This window comes from Dendropsophus ebraccatus, chromosome 5 (assembly GCF_027789765.1).
Source record: "Dendropsophus ebraccatus isolate aDenEbr1 chromosome 5, aDenEbr1.pat, whole genome shotgun sequence".
In the NCBI taxonomy this organism is placed as follows: Eukaryota; Metazoa; Chordata; class Amphibia; order Anura; family Hylidae; genus Dendropsophus; species Dendropsophus ebraccatus.
The window spans coordinates 107953187-107971868 of NC_091458.1; the positions used below are offsets into that span (position 1 = coordinate 107953187).

At 43.0% G+C, this 18682-nt stretch overlaps 1 protein-coding gene and 1 non-coding gene across 2 annotated transcripts in view; one reads left to right on the forward strand and one right to left on the reverse strand.

The window, feature by feature from the left end:
- Positions 1–18682, forward strand: part of RPL31 (ribosomal protein L31) — a 384238-nt gene that overhangs the window by 319930 nt on the left and 45626 nt on the right. The window lies entirely within an intron of this gene.
- On the reverse strand, positions 18359–18541 carry LOC138794294 (U2 spliceosomal RNA). The gene has a single exon (XR_011363442.1). It is a non-coding gene; the product is annotated as a U2 spliceosomal RNA (small nuclear RNA).

Sequence of the window (18682 nt, forward strand, 5' to 3'; positions counted from 1 at the left end):
TGTTTGTAAGTGACATAGGAGAAGGGTTGGTAGGTAAAGTTTGTCTGTTTGCTGACGACAAAAGTGTGCAATAGGGTGGATATTGCTGGAGGTGTCAGTAATATGGAAAACGATTTAGCTTTGCTAGATAAGTGGTCCAAACAGTGGAAATTGAAGTTCAACATAAATAATGCACTTGGGGAGGAAGAATCCTCTATCCGAGTATCACATCGGCAGTACTGTGTTGGAAAATACTTTAGAAGAGAAGGATTTAGGGGTAGTGATATCAAACAGCCTTAAAATGAGTCACCAGTGCAACCAGACAGTGGGGAAAGCAAATCGTATGCTGGGGTGTATAGCTAGAGGTATAACTAGTAGGAAGAGGGAGATTGTGATCCCGCTGTATAGAATTTTGGTGAGGCCAGATCTGGAATACTGTGTCCAGTTCTGGAGACCTCGCCTAAAAAAGGACATTGATAAAATAGAACGGGTCCAAAGACGGGCTACAAAAATGGTGGAGGGTGTGAGGCATAAACCATATCAGGAAAGACTTAAGGATTTGAATCTGTATAGTCTGGAGGAAAGAAGGGAAAGGGGGGACATGATTAAAACCTTTAAGTATGTTAAAGGACTAAATAAGGTTCAGGAGGGAAGTGTTTTTAGTAAAAAACTAAGCTCAAGAACAAGAGGACACAGTGAGAGGTTAGTTGGGGGAAAGATCAGAAGCAATGTGAGAAAATATTATTTTACTGAAAGAGCAGTAGATACCTGGAACAAACTTCCAGCAGAGGTGGTTGGTAAATCTACAATAACAGAACTTAAACACGCCTGGGATAAACATATATCTATCCTAAGATAATAAGGAAGAAAATACTAAAAGGCGGACTAGATGGACCCAGTGGTCTTTTTCTGCCGACAATCTTCTATGTTTCTATGTTTACTGGTGGGCACCTCTGAGCACCATCTGATCCATCTGATGTACTAAAGTAACATACAGTATGTGCACTAATGTATAGAAATGCCTCCATGGTTACAAGATATATGTAGAGAGCTAAGCAATACCCACTGATTAAAAGCACAGCATTTAATAGTGATGAGAACATTATAATAGCAGTAGATGCATTTATTTATAGTAACCCAAACTGTGACTCACTAAAAAGCATGTCGTTGTGCCGCTATTTCTTGCTACACAACTGGTTCATGCCATTATACAATTTACCTACTATACAAACAGCTCTTTGTGAATTTATTGTGACGTCAATTGAATATTCATTTAATGTTCATAAGCAGAGTTTCCTGTCATCATATTAACCCCTTCCCCCAATATGACGTCCAGGGACGTCATGAAAAGCAGTGCCATTCTGCAACATGACGTCCCTGGACGTCATGCCTTCTCTGCCTCCCCCCGTTGTCCCTATATGCGATCGGGAAGCAGGAGGAGGCTGTGTCACACAGCCTCCTCCTGCTGCCACTGCCCAGAGGGGAGCCGTGCTCCCCTCCGGGCAGTTAACCCCATAAACACTGCGGTCGTTGTGACCGCAGCGTCTATGGGAAGATTTGTTGTGTCCTGGTGATCGGGCGGCAGGAGGAGGCTGCAGCACGTTGCTCCTCCTGCCACCACTGCTGTAATGCTTCCCCCAAGCCCCCTTGCTTCCCGATGTAGTGTCCAGGCTCCCCCGCCCCGATCTAGCTCCCCCCGCCAGATCCAGCTGCCTCCGCTCCGATTCAGCTCCCTCCGTGCTCCCCCGTGTTCCCCCCGTATCAGCTCCCTCCGTGCTTCCCCCCGCCCATGTCAGCTGTCAGCTCCCTCCGTGCTTCCCCCCCGTGTCAGCTCCCTCCGTGCTCCCCCCCAGTGTTCCTCCCGTGCCTGCCCTGTGTCAGCTCCCTCTGTGTTCCCCCGTGTTAGCTCCCTCCGTGCTCCCCCAGTGTTCCTCGTTCTCCTCTCCTCCCGATCCCACTTCCTCTCCCTCCCTCCCCTTGTCGCCCCCCCCCCCCCCCCCCGGATTCAGCACACTCACCCTCCCTTTACTGCTGATCGATCCGGTCCCTGCACTGATTCAAACGATCAGGTCCCTGCAGCTGATTCCAATGATGAGTGTCAGTGTGCAACACTGACACTCATTCACTCTATAATGCATTACAGCACAGTTTATGTGCTGTAATGCATTATATATGTATCTGCAAAAGTAAAAAAAAAACACACACACACAGATAAATAAATAATTAAAACAAATAAATTAAATAATTAAATAAATACATAAATAAATAAATAATTTAAATAAATATACACATTCCCTATCCCCCCTTTATAAATGATCCCCTATAAATAAGATACACATATTTGGTATCGTTGCGTCCGTAATGACCCCGTCTATTAACCCGTTACATTAATTATACCACCCGATTAACGCCATTCAAAAAATAAATAAAAAAATAACCAAAATTATGATTTTTTTTTGTTAATCCCGCCCCCTAAAAAAAATAGAAAAAAGCTATCAAAACATCACATGTACCCAAAAGGTGTACCACTAAGAACGTCAGCTTATGCCGCAAAAAAAAGAGCCCTCACATAACTTCATTGGCGAAAAATTTTTAATATTACTGCTCTTACACTATGCAAGACTCAAACAGTATTTATAGTATAAATGCCATAAAGTATAACAAAAGCTATATAAAATGGATATTACTGTAATCGTACTGACCTGACGAATGAAGTTAACATGTCATAAGTAATGTATAGTAAAGGGTGTACAAAAAAATGGTGAAAAACAGCTGCTAAATTGTGTTTTTTATTCGTACCACCTCATAAAAAATAAGATAAATAATGATCAGGGTGTAACATGTCCCTATGAATGGTACCGATGGAAACGTCAACTTGTCTTACACAAATATTTTGGCACTGCAAGGCCTCTGTGACATGGTATAATGGCTAAAAAAACCCTGAAATAAAAAAAGGCCCCAAAATTCACCAGGTCTTTGTCATGTGTGCGGCCTGTGGTTGAATCAGGTGACACACTGTGGCCACATATGGGGGATTTCTTGAAACACTGGAATAAGGGGAATAAATAGTGAGTGATATTTCTCAGTTAGTATTTGCTGTGTTAGAGGAAAAAATTATTTAAAATGTAATATCTGCCAAAAAAATGAAAATTTAAAATTTCCCCTCCAACTTGCTTAAATTTCTGCAAAACACCTAAGGGTTAATAAACTTATGAAATGTCACTTTGAATACTTTGAGGGGTGCAGTTTTTACAGTGGAGGGATTTATGGGTATAACTAACATACAGGCCCCACAAATCCACTTCAGAACTGGACTGGTCTCTAAAAAAGTCTGAATTTGAAATTTTTCTAAAAATTACAAAAATTGCTGCAGAATTTTGAAGCCACTAACATCCTAACAAGTAAAAAGACGTTCACCAAATTACGTCACTATAAAGTAGACATGTCATAGATGGTGCAGTAATAATTAGTTCATGTGGCATGACTATCTTTCTCAGAAAAAGAGAATTTTTAATATAAAGGATTGTAAATTTTTTACATTTTTGCGCAAATATTGTGATTTTTACAAAAAATTACTGAGTGTATCAACCAAAGTATACCACAAACATAAAGAGAAATATATCATGAAAAAACAATCTCAGAATAAAAGCGATAGTTAAAAGCACCGCAGAGTTATAACTACATTAAGAGAGACAGGTCAGATTTTCAAAATAGGCCCTGGGCATTAAGGCCAAAATAGGCTGAAGAGGCAAGGGGTTAACAGACCTGAATCTATTAAAGCCATTTAAAAGAGCCCTTTAACTATTACTCGTAAACCATTGTCTGTAACTGCATGGATTTTCATCAGTTTCTTCACCTTTTTTCACCTTGCTCTGGGCTGCCACCGCTAGCTTTGCCTGTCATCCGGATGACAGAGCCCATGTGCAGGGACCTGGTGCCACCATCTTTTTGTTCACCCTCCCCCCCCCTTCCCCAGGCACCTTAAGGGCCCTATTCCACAGGAACGATTATCGCTCGGTGGAATAGAGAGAACGATCAGCCGATGATCATGTCATCGGCTGATCATTCATTTAGGGCCAGACCTAAAATCATTGTTCCCCCATCGCGCATCGCTACGGTGGAATAGCGGTGTGCAGCGGGCGACCGACGATTTGAGAAGCACAATACATTACCTGAGGGCTTCTCCTCCGGTCTGTCTTCCTCCCCAGGTCCCGCTCGCTCTAGTTTCAGAGTGGCCTGTCAGCGGGACCGCCGCGGCCTGTGATTGGCTAAGTGACCTGTCAGCTGACAGGCCATTCTGAAGCTAGAGCGCACGGGACCCGGGGAGGAAGACAGAGCAGAGGAGAAGCCCTCAGGTAATGTATGCTGCAAGGGCTGCAAAGACATCGATAACGATGTCCCTGCAGCCCTCGCTCAACGATCATCGAGCTGTGGAATAGGCCCAGTAAACGAGCGGCGATCTAGCTGCCTGTGACTGCTGTCTTGGTTCCAGCCGTTAGTCCTTCTATGTTTCTGCCTACGTGTCTCCAGCTGCACCTAGCCCGCGGCCACTAGCAAGTTAAGCCAGGGGTAACAACCTGGGAGTCACCTTAGGCATCCATTGCAGGCTTAGGGGACTTCAAAAGGCACTGCTATTTGTGAATGACCATTTTTATCCTTTCTCAATGATCTTCTTACTGAATCCTGATAGGAATATTTGGACGGTGGATAGCAACTGAGAAAATTGTAATATTGTGGGTTTAGGCGAGCAGCTTCTCTACTATCACTGCATGCCTGTAGGTTAGATGAGAAATGCTTACCAAAACAACTGAAAGTCAGAAACAGAATGGCTGTTCTGGAAATACCAAGAACTCAACTTCTCTAACATATTAGATATTTTTTTGCTTTATTCATACAATATCAGGGAGTTCCAAGTTTAAAGGGGTTATGCAGCGTTAGAAAAACATGGCTGCTTTCTTCCAGATATAGCACCACTCTTGTCCCTAGTTCAGGTGTGGTTTACAATTAGGCTCCACTCACTTCAATGGAGTGTAGTTGCAAAACTCTTCCCAAACTGTCTGTGGAATAAAGTGGCTATGTTTTTCTAACGCTGCATAACCCCTTTAAGTATAAGGTTAGTTTTATGGAAATTCTATTTTTCTAAATGTATTCTTTTTGCATGTGATATGTGATAATGTGTGTATGACACTAGTACTTACATATACTTTAGAGTTTAGGTGGTGTTTGTCATCTGGGGTTTACACAAGGCTGCATTTTTGTACAAAGTTAACAAAGGCTTCTAGAGGACAATACACATATGCAGGTCCGCTTTAACCAGAGGGCACATGGTGCACGTGCACCGGGCCCACTGCACTGGTTAAAGGGGCCCACCCTGAGCACGGCCGGCCTTTGCTCTGTGCGACCAGTGCGGTTGCACAGGGCTCCAGCCACCAGCCTGCCAGGGGGGCGCCATCGGGATGGGTAAGTTACAATACATGGCGCCCCCTGCAGGGCCCCCCCCGCCTGCTGCTGCGCTCTGCACTGTACCTATGAGCGCTCGTAACGAGCAGCAGCGGCACTGACAGGTCGGGAGCCGCTCCCTCCCTGCCAGCCATCCTTGTGGCCGCAGGCAGTGCTTTGCCTGCGGTCACAAGAGGCCGCTCTCCCTTGGTGGAATCGGGGCTCGAGTGACGTCACTCAGCGCCGACGCCGCGAGGGGGGAGAGCGGCCTCTTGTGACCGCAGGCAAAGCTGCCTGCGGTCACAAGGATGAGGTGAGTTGAAGAGAAGAGGAACGCGCGGACCCAGGTGAGTATACGTGTTTGTTTTTTTTTAATTTGCAATATGGGCCGGAGGGGCAAAATGGGGCCTAAATAACGGGGGCAGCACACAGCGGGGGTCTATACTACTAGGGGTGCCACAGGGGGGCCTATATACCACTAGGGGGATGGGGCGCACAGGGGGGTATATATAACTGGGGGGGCACACAGGGGGTATATATATAACTCGGAGAACGCACAGGTTGGTATATATAACTTGGGGGGCGCACAGGGAGGCTATATACTACTGGGGGGGTGTACAGGGGGTATATATAACTCGGGGAGCACACAGGGGGGCTATATACTACTGGGGGGTGCACAGGGGGTATATATAACTGGGGGGGCACATAGGGGGTATATATATAACTGGGGGAGCGCAGAAGGGGGCTATATACTACTGGGGGGGTGCACAGGTGATATATATAACTGGGGGTGCACAGGGGGTATATATAACTGGGAAAGCGTACTGGGGGGCGCATAGGGGATATATATACTACTGGGGGGTGCACAGGGGGACTATATACTACTGGGGGGAGCACAGGGGATATATACTACTGAGGGGTACACAGGGGTGTATATATACTACTGGGGGATGCACAGGGGGGTATATATAACTGGGGGAGCACAGAGGGGGCTATACACTGCTGGGGCAGCACCTAGTGGTCTATAGTACTAGGGGCAGCACACAAGGGGTCTATATACTACTGGGGTAGCACCTAGTGGTCTATATACTACTGGGGGCAGCGCACGGGGGTCTATATACTACTGGGGGCCGCACAATGGGGTCTATATACTACTGGGGGCAGCACACAGGGATCTATATACTACTAGGGGCAGCACACAGGGGGTCTATACTGCTGGGGGCAGCACACAGGGGGGTCTATACTACTGGAGGCAGCACACAGGGGTCTATACTAACATTGGGGCTGCAGGGAGGTGCCTATATTATATAGGGACCTTACTACTATATTGGGGCACAGAGCATACCTAATTATTAAGTGGGAGCACAGAGGGGTGTAACTACTAAATAGGGGCACAGAGGGGGGTAACTACTATATAGGGGTACAGAGATGTGTGACTACTATATAGGGGTACAGGGGACCTAACTACTGTGTGTTGGAGCCTAAAATGTTTCTCTGGCAGATTCTAGAGAGAGGATTCACAGCTGGGGGAAGACTTAAAGGTTGCCCAGGCTGGATGGAGTGAAAGAAAAGATGAAAGACTTTGATCAGAGAAGACGCCCCCTGTGAGTAAATGGATGTAACTTTTATAAGGTCTGTAGTGATAGTGGTCATGGTGTGGCGGTATTATGTAATGGTATCATTGGTGATATCTTTATAAGGTTATAAGGTAAATACCGTATGTATTGGGGTTCTTAATACAGTGTGGGGGCATTATACTGTGTGTGGAGCTCCTATTCTGATAACGCTGGTTAGGGGGGGGGCACTCTTGAGGGCTGTGCATTGGGCCCACCAATGTATTAAAACGGCCCTGCACATTTGGAGTCCGATGAAAAATCTACCTGCCAAGCTAAATGATTTCTCCCGAAGCCTCACCTAACAAAACAAAGTAATGCCTGGGCCTCACCAAACAGGTTAAGAAGATACCAGGGTTTTACCATCTTCCCATTTATCTGAATGGGACAGGTGCTGTCTTTGGCGCCTGTGCTCCACGGAGCTTGCTGTAAAAGCAAATTACTAAATGCTGTTAAAATAGCTCAGGCAAGATGGCAGCCCCCATAATGGTGTACACATACAAGATAGAAAAAGATTAGACAAAATACTATATTCCAGTATAACCACAAAAAAAAAATCAAGATGACACTTTTAACAATGCCTGGAGCACAGACTGCAGATTGTGTCAAAGTAATAAAACCATTGACAGCTTAATAGGAATGATGCAGACAGCTGTGGATTTCTGACCACTTTCTATAACACTGTAAAGTCCAGAATTGTTCACCTAACCACAGAGTACATATTACTCTATTGTTGCAAAACCTGTTTGGTAAACCTACTATACTTTCTTGTCATCTTTTTCTGTTTTCCTTTGTTGCGACACTTCTAAGATGAAAGAAATATGATTAGGTATCATATATCATCATGACGCATGTCCTCAACATAATAACATAATAGCTCAAGGAAATTTGAATAAAAGACATACATTTCTTAAGTTCAACAAGAAATGGAAAGGATGTAAAGAAAGGAACGGGCATAGGTCAGTGGCATCACTATAGGAGTCGCAGGTGTGACCGGGCCCATAAATCAGGTAAGTAAGGTTAACTGCTAATGCCTGACCTGCCAAAATTCAGTTCCAGTGCTGTATATGGAGGTCTATGGGGCACCACCGACAATTTACAATTATTACTATTATTCTTTATCATGCTGTAAAACCACCTGTACATATCCAAAATCCAGGCCCAGTATCCTGAAGCTTTTTAGTCTTGTGCTGGTTAAAAAAAAAAGACTAAATACATGAAGTCCTGGCCAGTACAGAGATGGTTTTACTAATTATAGCTATGGCAAGATTAGTATTACAGCTCCTGGACCTCCAGGCCCGCAGAGATACATAAATCTTTAGGGGCCATGCTTAGCTCCCCTCTAATAATGCCTTAGCCTCACCTCTTGAGCTTATCTCACCATTATCAAAAGGAAAGTGTGTGTGTGTGTGTGTGTGTGTATTTCTTGGAGACAGCATGTCTATAAGACCATACATGGAGGGAGTGCTCAAGCATTTGCATAGGGGCCAGTAAACCTTTAGCTACGCCTCTGGCATGGGTACACTTTGTTTCTCCATACTGAACCAGAGGCAGGTTCTGTTCTTTAAAAAAAATGTCCCTTGTGATGCTTTAGTAGCAATCAGATTAGGTCCACATTTTACACCAGAATTCTATATATTAGCATGTACTGTAATTACGTAATGTACATAACAGTCATTAGAGAATCTTCAAATCTCCTGAACAGAACTTTAATGACTGGACTGAGTTCTGTAGGAACTCTTGGGTGTCATCCATTTTGTCCCCAAGTCTTGGTTTCAAATATTTTACAACAAACAATAAGAAAACCATGCAAAGAAAAAATATTGTGCACCACCAACACTGATTAACTATTTGATAATTTCAAGTTTCCTAAAGTACCTTTCTGGTCTAAAGTACAGTACCAAGAGTAGGATCTAAAATGTACCACTAAGCCCACTCTCTCCGGCTATGTTCACACTAACTTAAAAAGAGAAAAGTCGGACGCTATTTTTTTTTTTTTAAATGACGTCCATTATTACCAAATTATAATTGGAGTCAATAGAATCACAGCTGCCCAATACACATAGGGGGACATTTATTATCAGGCTAAATTGATGTCAGACTTATCTCTATTGATTTTCATATAGCGCTCGCACAGCTTGGGGCGATTTCTCTGCCCTGGGACTGGGTTCAGGGGCAAGACTTCCCGAAAGGATTAAGTATGCGGGGCTCCACCGGGGGGTCGGGTGAGCTCTGCCCTAGCAGCCGGAAAGACAGGTTCCCTTTAACCCTTAGAGGACCGGGCCAATTTAAATTTTTGTGTTTTCGTTTTTTCCTTCTTGTGCTTAAAAGGCCATAGCACTTGAATTTTGTGGTACTAATTGTACTTTGCAATGACAGGCTGAATTTTTTTTTTTGAAATTTTTTTTGTTTTTACGTTGTTCACCCTGTTACGATTACAACGACATATAACATGTATAACTTTTATTTTATGTGATGGCTTTTAAAAAATTCAAACCATTGATAACAAATATATGTTCCCTAAAATCGCTCTATTTCCATGCTTATAGCGCTTTTGTCCTTTGGTCTATGGGGCTGTGTGAGGTGTCATTTTTTTTTTCCATTATGATGTGTTCTTTCTATGGGTACCTTGATTGCGCATATGCGTCTTTTTGATCGCTTTTTATTACAATTTTTCTAGATTTGATGCTACCAAAAATGCGCAATTTTGCACTTTGGGATTTTTTTACGCTTTTGCCATGTGCCGTGCAAGATCAAGAATTAAATAAATTAATATTTAGCGGCGATTATGCACGCGGCGATACTAAACATGTTTACTTATTTATTTATTCTTATTTATAACATGGGAAAAGGGGGGTGATTCAAACTTTATTTAGGGGAGGGGGCTTTTTATTAACTACACTTTTTTTTTTTTACACTTGGAGACTTGGAGACTAGTATAAGCACACTGATCTCTCTTTGACAGCTGCCTCAGAAAACTTAATTAGCGGGCACGGCGATCGGACCGTGCCCGCTAATAGCTGCAGTCCCAGTCTACAAGCTGCACCCAGCACCGCAGCAGTTCTGAGCGAGGTCACCGCGTGGCACCGCTTTGAAGTCCCCTAGGCGACCCAGGACGTACGGGTACGCCCAGGGTTGTCTAGGGGTTAAGTAGAGGCATTGCCTAGTATAGTATCTTTTGCCTTTTTTCTATATGGAGATCCATATATTTACAGTAAAGCAAGGCACTCAAATTTTATAGGCTTGCCAACTGTCTTTCCAGTGCCAAATTAGAGAAATACCTGAAGGATCCAATTGATATGTTACTGAGGTTTTTTTTTTACTTTTCTATTTTGTATCATTATAGAGAACAGTAAAACAGAATCCGTGATGTGGATCTAATATCATTTTGCCTGATAAAATCCTCCTTTTTTACAGTATCGTGTATGAAACCCACCAGTAATTGTCAGCCATGAAATTCTTAAGCACCTTAGTCTAATAGACAGGAATAAGCTACTTTTAGTCTATGTTCACACAACATATTTTTTATGACAAGAACGGCCGTTGTTTTCAATTAAAACATGTCAAATATTTCCGCCCGTTGCTCATTGAAATCAATGCAATTTTTAATGCAACAACGGCCTTTGTTTGACACCCACTACAATGGCCGTTGTTCGTACATCGTGTGAACAAAGCTTTAGGGTATGTTCACACTGAGTAAGTGTGGCGGAAAGTTCTGTCACGAAATCCTGCCTGGTTCAGTGTCAAATGGGTTTTCTATGGGAGGGCTCGCGGGCCTTCGCTCAAAGAATTGACATGTCAGTTCTTTAAGCGGAGAGCAGAAGCGCATGAGTCCTCCCAAGGACACACTGTGTGACACTGAGGCAGGCAGGATTCCGTGGTGGACAGTTCCGTCGTGGAACTTTGCAACATTTACTCAGTGTGAACATGCAAGCGTCAATCAGCGAGATTGGCGCTTATTTGCAGTGCCTTAACATGGCATAACTAATTGAGCTGCCAGGCCGCACAAACGATCCCTGTATCGTTCATGCTGCCATTTAAATACATTGCTATCAGCCACACATCCCCTGTTTACACAGGGAAATGTGCAGCCGATAAACAATGATTTTTTTATGGCTACTCAAAACGTGATCAGCAGACACCGGCATTTTCCACTCCTCGGCTGATCGCTGGCACTTTATTGCAGACCGATTATTAGCCAAATTAGCGTTTCTAGTAATGCTTATTGCTGATAATCGCCCTTGTAAGCGGCCCTAAGGGAGTTGATCTTACTAAATAGGACTCCTACTGCATAACTGGGTTGTTATCATCATTATCACTTCCTTCAATCCTCATTAACCTTTGCATTCAGAAAATAAATAGGAATGATTTGCTTGAATAATAAAGATCAATGTTGCAGATAGCGTTGTAATTTGTGTTATGCAATATTTCTGAACAGGAAACATTTTAAATAAGAATTCACACAATACAGGCTTCAAGTTCTATTTTTAGTACACTGAAAAGAACATAATGTGTCACCAGAATTGACTTTTTGGGAAGTGCCTATACCTATGGCCCTGCAACCAATATCTGCAGTTATTAAACATACATTTAAAAAAACATGGGGGGGGGCAGGGGTGTGCGGTTTCAGCATTGGTCAGTGGCTGGGGTGCAGCAGCCGGTGGATGAGGTGTGGGGGAAACTTGTTGTTGAGGTCGAGGAAGAGGTTCGACGGGGGTTGCTGTGGGTAGTGGCTAAGGGGGTGGGGGTGTCTTGGAAGGTGGGGCCCAGGAGCAGGAAGTGAGATGGAGAGGACTCCATTTAGCTGTTTTTCTGTGTCCAGAGGGGGTGAGTCCATGTAAAATGCATAAAAACAGCACATAACTCATAATTACTTCATTTTATGAAGATGGAGAGCTATGGGTGAGCTATTTATTAATGTACAAATTATTTTGTGTGGAATACTCCTTTAAAGGGGTAGCCAGGGAGCAAGAAAGTTATTGCACTTCACTCTCCAGGAGATCACTTCTAGTTTGCTCTCATCTCAGCCCAATACCCTCCTATCCAGCCTGAAGGGGTGAGCTGATAAAGTTGAGAGGTACTATATTGCGATCGTCATTTGCAAGCTTAACATGTGACAGTCAGTGTACAAATGATGTGGGGCAACATATTGAAAATAATTATTTCTTTTAGCTGCTCTGCAGTAAACATTGGGTCACTACAGAGAGATTTGGCTGTGGTGCAGTCACTGAGCACTAGAAACTAGCATGCACATTGCCATACACTTTGAACACTAGGTGGTGCCATACTATGTAATTGATCTACATAGTATATATACGATGTGTTAGAATAGGGACAGGGAAACACAAAGACAGGTGAGCCCTGACACTGGCACACGCCCCTCTGTCTCTACCTACTTGCAACACAGAACAAAACAAGACAAACACAATGGGAGCAAGGTCAGAAATCTGAGTCAATAACAGCTGAGCGGTGCAGTCAGTATAAAAATGTGTCCAAGGGGATAGTCAAATAGTCAGAAGCCAGAAGTCAGGTAACCAGAAATACTATGCAGGATTAACACTTGGTCAAGATAAACTAGCAAGCTAAACTCTATCGCAGGCAGGGGATGGAAAACAGAGGAAAGTACTTGTCAGTATTTGTGTGTCAGTTGTCAATCAACAATCAGTAAAACAGACTACACCTTATGCTGATTGGCCAGGGGAGTGAACCCTGGCCACTGCTACAACAAGGAATAGCAGAGCAGAGATAGAGAAAAACGTGAAAAGCAGTCTGGCTGCTATGGACGCCGTTGTCGCACCTCCAGCAACCGGCCTGAGCGGTTGTTATATAAGCTTTGGCCACACGCATCAGCGATGCCAAGAGCCGAATGCACGGCCTTAGTCCTAACACTATGTAAGTGATCTATATAATAAATATGATTTAATGGTTGGACACATCAATTTGTGCCTATGTATCACTTCTAGTGTACTTTCAGAGCAGGGTGACACAAGGTGAACACTAAGCAGAGTGCAACAAAGAGAGTAGAGAAAATTATTTCCTTGAACTTTGTTTACAAAGGAAAAAAAAAGTTTACAGTCATTGCAAAATCTATAGATCAATCAAGCAATTGTTGAGGTTTATGAGTTCCAATAGCTGGGAGGTAAAGAAGACAAAAATTTTTGATATGTCAAACTAAATCTCATCTCTATTATTGTATATGACTGTGTACATTGACTAACATATATGACATAATTATTATAGACCTATGAAAAAGATTTAAGCAATTACATATCAGCAGATTCAGAAAGCTCAAAAACCACAGTATGTCTGCCAGCACATGTTGTGTAACTAGAGTTCCTCCACCATGCTCTCATATGACTACTTTACAAACGGAAAAGGAAGTGTTCAACCTAGCTGAACCTACATAGTACTGCAATGCCACCTACAGTTTAATAGTATATATTTTTAATACCAGATTAGGCTGGTGATATCCAAACCATGATGACCAACTAAATAACACAGAAAATATTTATCTTCACAGTAATACCCTCTACAGTGGTACCTTGGTTCTCAAACTGCTCTGACCTCAAACAGTTCAGTTCTCAAACAATATTTTCAAAAAAAGTTTGCTTCTGTTCTTAAACACTTTTTTGGCACCCAGTCTTGAAGTAAAGTGATACCTCGGTGATCAAAAGCATCTGAATTTGAAGATTTACCCTGGAGTATGGTTCGAAATTCGAACTTTGCTCAGTATCCGATCCTTTGTGCAAGCGTGCATCGTGGGTTGTACCTGGTGAGTTTAGCACTGGTGAAGCTTCACATATAAGACTGCTGGAGTGCATATACAGTACAGTAGTAGTACAGTCAGCGCACCACCATCTCCCTTACATTACAGTGCTGGGGTGGGGGGCACTATACGGTAAAGGATGAGTGAGGAGTAAAGGCCCTATTATATGGAACCATTATCGGCCGTATTCGGCGGATAATTGTCTCATGTAATAGAAGGCAATGATCAGCTAACAACGATCTGCTGCCGCCACTCCGGACTCACCCGATCTGCTCCCCCCAACCTACCCCGGACTCACCCGCTCGCTGTCGTGTGTAATTGCTGACAGCGCTCGTTGCTCCTCCAGTCGCCCCGTGGAATACAGCCTTTAGTGACTACTGTACTATAATTGCTGGTTTTGTTGAATGTTTCTTGTGTATAATGTCCTGTACTGTATAGTGCTGCTCTGTAATGTACTGTAGAGATTATACTAGGCACTTTTCAATGTAATATATGGGTACTGTAGGTAATTATTGGTGGGTGTTGGAACCAATTAAACACAATTACACCACTGTATATGTTTTCATGTAAGTCAGCATGAATCTCAACTTTTCTTGACCCTTAATGGAAATGTATAATTAAGAAATTACTAGAAATGAGCAAATTTACGTTACAAATGAAGCAAATTGCCTCATTTGCTGTGCACTTAGCATATACTGCCTTCGACATCTGTGCTGCTCCAGCCCAGGTTCCTGGAAAAGCTGGATATAGTCTTGGGAAATTTCTCCCAGTTTCCCAGGACTAGATCCAGCTTTTCCAGGCATGCGTGGTTAAGTGGCAGGGAGCGGCACAGATATCAAAGGCAGCCAGGGTATAAGCCAAGTGCCGAGAAAACTAAGCGCTTTGCTTCGTTTGTCATGTAAATTCGCTGATCTCTATAAATTACACATCATTTAACCCTTTAACCCATTTTATTTTCATTTTTTTCCTCCTCACCTTCTAAAGGTGGTAACTTTCTTATTTTTTTCTGGTAGTCACCTTGTATTTTATGTTGTTGGTTATTTTGGATGGTTTGGACTTGATATTGACTGGCTATTGATTGGTGGTAAACAAAACACAGGTAGGAAGGGAACTTAGCTGGCTTACATAAGTATTCACCCGAGAATTAGTGCCTAGGAGATTACCAGGGTCCAAAAGGGGTAGGTTCCAGGACAGGCCATCTTTTTTACAGCAATTATGCCTTGGTGAAGGGTTTAGAACAGCTGACTGTATCATAATAAATTGCTTTTTATTTCAAGTTTTTGGGGATGGATATAACTAGAAAAAATGCAACTTTTTTAATTTAACATTATTTTCTATTAGTTTTTTTTACCCTGTGGTGACAGTAAATGTGCTAATTTTTCAAATTTAAATATTAATTTTCTAATTTAAATATTAAAGGGGTTACCCAGGATTAGAAAAAACACAGCTCATTTTATATTGGCCAGCAGGACACACCACACACAAGTGTTGCTTTAGTTATCGACTGATAAACCTTGTAATCAAAAGCGGCTTCAGCAAGTTCATATAGAAAATTTTCAATTTATCTTTATCTTTCCTACTGTTGAGTAAAGGTTTAGAATTTCATATTTTTATAGGCTATGTTCACACGTTTCTTCAGTTCCGTTTAAAATTACGTCCATTATTTTAAGTCCAAAATAACGGACGTCATTTAGCTGCCTAGCCTCCCCTCCCTAAAGGGTTTGCATATTGCAAAACCCCTACCCAAATAAAAATTGAAATCACCCCGTTAGAAAACAATCTGCATGCCTGGCCCGCATTGCTCCCGGAGCATGCCACCCACCCCCTTGCTGACGGCGTCCCTGACAAGCGAGCTGGTTGCTTGGTGCGCAACAGCACTTCCTTCTGATGTAGCCGCAGCCTTACCAACCCCGGCCGATCGCCATTAGGTGTTAGTTGTTGCAATCATCTGACTGCTGGTACCGCCAGTCAGCTGCCTGACATGATCTGGGCTGGGACTAGTCCCTCAGATATCCTCCACTTGTGTTCATTCCTTGCCTGCAATAGAACCTAGTTTACTAGTGTGTCTTGACCTAGCAACTGTTCCCACATTCATTTCCTGATTTTTGGACTTTTCCGGTTCTGACTTAGATTTTAGACAAATTGATTTTGTACTGGCTTACTAGTGTGTGTTTTGACCTGGACTTCTTGAACCTGAACTATTGTGTTTTTATATCTTAAGTCTTCCAGTACTTATCAGCTGCTTTATGTCCTGCAGGAAGTGGTGTATTCTTTCCAGTCTGTCACAGTGCTCTCTGCTAACACCTCTGTCTTTGAAAGGAACTGTCCAGTAGCAAATCCGCATAGGAAAAACTCTCCTGCTCTCCAGACTGGAAAGAATACACAGCTTCCTAAAAGACATAATATTTTTTAAAAGAATTAAATTACAAATCTCTGGAACTTTCTGGCACCAGTTAATTTTAAAAAATGTTTCTTTTTTATGAACTACCCCTTTAATATGTAATTTAAATTGCAAACCACACCCCTGAAATGAACTATTACCTACACATGTACCGAGGAAGGGGCCGGTTCGGCCTTGAAATGTGTTCATTTATTTTTTCATTGTTTTATAAATCTGTTGATCTCAGAGATTAATACACTTACTGATCCAATACACTTTCTGGAACTCTGCCTACACACCTGTTGATTGGAGAGGAGGTTGATACCTCTAATAATGGGACTGCAGCCTGTGAACTTTATTTGTGTACAGTATATGTTTGTATAGCATGTTTGTTTTAAGTAAAAAAATTTAACTGCACTCAGTCAAGAACAGCATAAACTACATTACTTCCTTTTAAGCAACCATTTCTTAGTGTAGGAGTGCAATTGAAAAATGCTTTAGGGTAGCTTCACATGTACCAGATTCGCCGCTGTGAATCCTGGTACTGTCACTTTAATGGAATTACATACCCGCAGCGGAATTTTCATTTTCCTGCGAGTATGTAACCTGGCCCCTTTACCCTCCTCCGCCCGCAGCATACATTATCTGCTCGGCTACATGTGAGGCTCCGGTCACTTTCACTCAGCAAATCAGTGCATGGCCCCGCCGCAATCACTGATTGGCTGAGCGGGACCAACAGGAGCTGGGAGCCTCACGTGCAGCTGCAGCGTCGTGCAGGTAATGTATGCTGCGGGCGGTGGGTGGTTAAAGGGACCGAGATACATTCTGCTGCGGGCATGTAACCCTATTGAAGTTCATAGTACCAGGATTGGCAGCGTGAAATCCGCTGCAAATCTGGTACATGTGAAGCCACCCTTATATTATCTTTTTTTGTGAAGTAAAGGGTCATTTTTGATGTTTTCCTAATATAAATGCAATTCAACTGTTACAAATATTTACATGCATCTATAATCAACATAATGGATTTTATTACAAAAACTATAAAAATAAAACACAACTATATAAAACTCCATAAAAGTATTTTAAAGGGAACCAATCAGCCCCTGGATCCTTGTATAAAGCACCTGGAGCGGCCCCGGCACGTACCGGCCGCGACCGCAGCAGGTGCTTTATAACGGAGAAAATTACTTTTATTCCCCGGCTCGTGACTAGATACGAGCGGGGAAGTAGTCATGGTGGGCGGCTCCCCGCTCGTATCTAGTCACAGCGCTCTGCCTGTCAGCGTGCTCGGCGGGATGATTGACAGGCAGAGAGGCCAGTAACGGACCTCTCTGCCTGTCAATCATCCCCTCTGAGCGCGCTGACAGGCAGAGCACAGTGACTAGATACGAGCGGGGAGCCGCCCACCATAACTACTTCCCCGCTCGTATCTAGTCACAAGACGGGGAATAAAAGTAATTATCTCCGTTATAAAGCACCTGCTGCGGCCGTGGCCGGTACGTGCCGAGGCCGCTCCAGGTGCTTTATACAATGATCCAGGGAACCATATCAGCTCAAAAGGGCTGATTTGGTTCCCTTTAAGGGGTAATTAATAACACATGTAATAGCCTTAAAGGGAACCAATCATCAAAAAAATGGGTATACAGCTAAGCAATGGTGCTAATACATGACCCAGCGCATCAACCAGTCCATGTCTGGTATTTATACGCAGGAGTTTTTCAAAGTAAGTTTGTGGGTTATACCGGGCAGGGTCGCTGGCTACATGTATATGTTTGAGAAGTGAACTGGGTGATGTATCAGCACTCTGCTTAAATGTATACCCATTTTTTGGATGATTGGTTCCCTTTAATCTTGGGACAACTCCTTAATCCTATGTTCCCCCTTCGGGAACATATCAGGGGAACGCATCCATCTCATTTAAAAGACGTGTGCTAATAAAGATCATGTTTTTCATTAGCAGCCATCTATTTAACTAGTAGCCCACATTCCCTAGATACTGTATGTTACCGAAGTGGGAACATATCCTAAAAGTTATCACCTATGCACAGGATATGTGAGAACTAGCTGACTGGTGGGGGTCTGACCACTAAGACCCCTACCTATAATACAAAGTGAGGTACTTTCCCCCCAAGTGAATACAGCAGCAGTACTTTTGATTGACCTCAACTCCATTCACTTTTTTTTAAGTGCACTGATTCAGAAAGCCCTGCAAAACCAGGTCAATGCCTGGAGAGGACACAGCAAGCTCCTTTTCCATCTCCCTATTCTAAAAATCCTTTCAATATATGGTCCCCAGAGACCTATCAGATTATAAATTGATAAGAAAAGCTACTACACTTAATTGTTGCCAAAGAACAGAGAGTTCTCCTTTTGCTCCTTATCGGACTTTTTAGGACTTAGGACTTCTACAGAGCAGAGGCAAGCATGCACAATGTTTATTCATTCACTTGGGGTATAAGGATATATATCTCAAGGTTTTTACAGTGAAACTGTCACCCCAGTTTT